Source organism: Sinocyclocheilus anshuiensis, unplaced genomic scaffold (assembly GCF_001515605.1).
Source record: "Sinocyclocheilus anshuiensis isolate Anshui unplaced genomic scaffold, SAMN03320099.WGS_v1.1 scaffold205, whole genome shotgun sequence".
Classification (NCBI taxonomy): domain Eukaryota; kingdom Metazoa; phylum Chordata; class Actinopteri; order Cypriniformes; family Cyprinidae; genus Sinocyclocheilus; species Sinocyclocheilus anshuiensis.
The window spans coordinates 2106284-2109490 of NW_015536497.1; positions in this window are offsets into that span (position 1 = coordinate 2106284).

A 3207-nucleotide genomic window follows, 5' to 3' on the forward strand; every position below is an offset into this window, starting at 1 on the left:
TTGCCTTGGGAAAGCTAGCGTGTCTCCGACATAGTGATAACACTCGTTACCTTCTCTAGTACAGCTCAACCAGGTCTCGTCCCATTCGTCGATATTTGTGATATCACAATCCCGGAAAAGATGCGTTGTAGTCCAAACGAGTCATTCGTTGTAGATTTTGAAAAGTGATTTCTGTTAAATAAAATATCTCCTTTTGAAGTGACCTTTGAGCTTTGTAACTTTGCAGATCTTTTTTATGCTCAAACTAAAGTTGAAAAAGTGAAAAAGCATAATAGGACCCCTTTAATTAGCTTGATTTTGGCCCTTAAACATTTGCTTTACAAAGTCAAGAAAAAATGTTCCCTTGATCTTTTGAGATAAACAATTTTGATGACTATAAAAACATATGATTGAAACCACTCTAAGTTCGTCTGCCTTGGGAAAGCTAGCGTGTCTCCGACATAGTGATAACACTCGTTACCTTCTCTAGTACAGCTCAACCAGGTCTCGTCCCATTCGTCGATATTTGTGATATCACAATCCCGGAAAAGATGCGTTGTAGTCCAAACGAGTCATTCGTTGTAGATTTTGAAAAGTGATTTCTGTTAAATAAAATATCTCCTTTTGAAGTGGACTTTGAGCTTTGTAACGTTGCAGATCTTTTTTATGCTCAAACAGCAACATTACAGACCCTTTAAATCCTTAAAGAGGTGTAGATAAATGGATATGGCCTCAAATCAGGTTCCTCTTAAGTAAAGCTGTAGAATCCAATATCTGAAACACTGCAGAAATACTAAACTCACTCACCCATTTTCTCCGCTACAGATGTTTGCCAATGGCGTATAGTGCATGAGCAAGAGGTCAGCAGCTTCATAATTATTCTGCGTGTGTTTTCGCTCGTGCCCTTTAAAGCTGCATTGTTGCCAGGTTCTTCTAAAGGTTTTGTGTAATAGAGGCCATCTGATAGCGAATGACTGGGAAAACAGACACTGTCAAGGAGGAATCCACAGGCCAACATTTTCTGATGCCCTGCTACAGATTTTCTGTTAGAAACATACATAGTTGTTAAACTTAATAATGGTTGCGAGACAAAGCAGGATAGAGGAGCTTCATTTAACAGCCCAGAGCATCAGCAGAAGAGCGTGTTTGTAAGCCAAAATGACCTTTTTGTGAAATTTAATAGTGGAGAGGAGTAGGAGTTGCACACACATGAAAGCATTCTGGGAGTTTTCTGCTGTTATTAGGGATTATTTTTTTCTCTCTCCTTGCAATGCACAACAATGTTTACCTAAAGTAAACAGGCTTTTCGTAGTATCCCTGGAGAATTTGTTGTGGTAAATAATGCAGCCTTTCTTTATCCCTACCAGCATGAGCTCTTAACATTCTACATAATGGATTATGATTTCAAACAGATGCAATAACAATACAGGTGGAGCCAGTCTCACTTTTGATATATCAGAATATCAATCATTCATTGCATTTGGGAAGGTAAACAGGCAGACCATTACTCCACAGCTAAAATGCTAAGTTTCACATACATTATGTGTAAAATTGTGCAGTTCTTCTGTTTTCACACCCCTTTTGTTGTTTTATCTGAACGTTGACTGAATATCGTGTAGAACATTTCAGAAAAATAGAGGTATACAAATGATAAAATTCATGTAATTGTGTATGTATATATATATACGCAGTGATTAATATGTTTCTGGCATGTTGCATGTTTGGCAGCAATTCTTTTGACCCTGAATGATCCATCCCCCCCCCCCAAACAACCATGCCAGAAGACGTACCCATGTACATATTCCAGGATGGCTACACCAAGATTCATTAGGCTCAAAATGTGAAAAACTGGCCACCACAGAGTCCTAAGCTTAACCCCACTGAAAGTCTTTTAGATGTGCTGGAGTCGACTTTACACTGCCTGTCCAAAAAATTTTGCACACTCTAATATTTAGTTGGAGCACCTTTAGCATTGATAGCATTGTGGTTTTGTTGTGGCATTGTTTCAACATCACAACATTTATTTCCACCAAGAGTTTCATACATTTTTGGCCAAGATCTTGTATTGACAGCGGGAGAATAAAACCACTCTTTAGAGTCGACTCCAGCACATCCCAAAGACTTTCAATAGGGTAATTTGGGCCTAATGAATATTTGCTTCATCATGGAATATTTACATGGGTACGTCTTCCATCATGGTTGTTTGAGAAATAAATAGCTACGCACTGCATCAGTTTGGGTTAAAAGAATTGTTGCAAAACATATACTTTAACATGCCAAAAACATACTAATCACTGCAATAATGATCCAATCTTAGACACTTCACTGTTTGCTTAATTAATCTAAATCTAAATTTAAATTTATTTATTTTTTTACATAATGCAATGTCTTTCATTAACATGAAATCACATTGGATTTTTTTGGGGGCCACTGTGTACAAACTTCAGTTTAGATTTAATGTGAACACAGCAAATAAGAGTGAATCCTCTTTCATACTTTCATCTCAATTCTGCCTCTGGCCTCTTTTTTTCTGTGCTCGGGGAAGATAATAGAATGACATTTAAAAGAGTGTAATGACAGAAGCATTGCCCCCAGTCACAGCTGCAGAGATCCCCCGAAGACTGGAGATGGACTAATTTATCAGCATAATAGGGCAAATTTATCAAGACACATTGGTCCCAGCAGGGCATGGACTTCACTGGTAGGGGTCTAATAACTCAGGGAAAAAAAATAATCACCAACGCAGCATGCAGACGGCCATAGGGAGGCTACAGTCCCTTGCACCATTGGTCATAGATGTTGTCGGCTGTCTGAAGAGGAGTCTCAAGCACCGAGAGAAGAGATCTCTTTTCTTCAGATGATTTATTGGGAAAACATTGAGGGGTTACTGTTTGAGAGAACAATTTCCTTTAATAATATGCTACCACTTCTCAACATCTTCACCATGTCTATCATAATAACAGTTGTTCAAATATAGAAAACTTCATTATTCTATAACAAATCATTCTTAAAGGAAGAGTTCACTTCCAAAAATTAAATTTCTGTCATCATTTACTCTCAAGTTGTTCCAAACCTGTGTGGCTTTCTTCCTTCTGTAGAACACAAAAGAAGTTATATTAAAGAACACTGAGTTCCAAACAGTATTGAGTTTCATTGTATGGACAAAAATATTAAACTTCTTAAAATGGTAAAATCTTAAAATGTGGTCATCATTTATTAACCCTTATG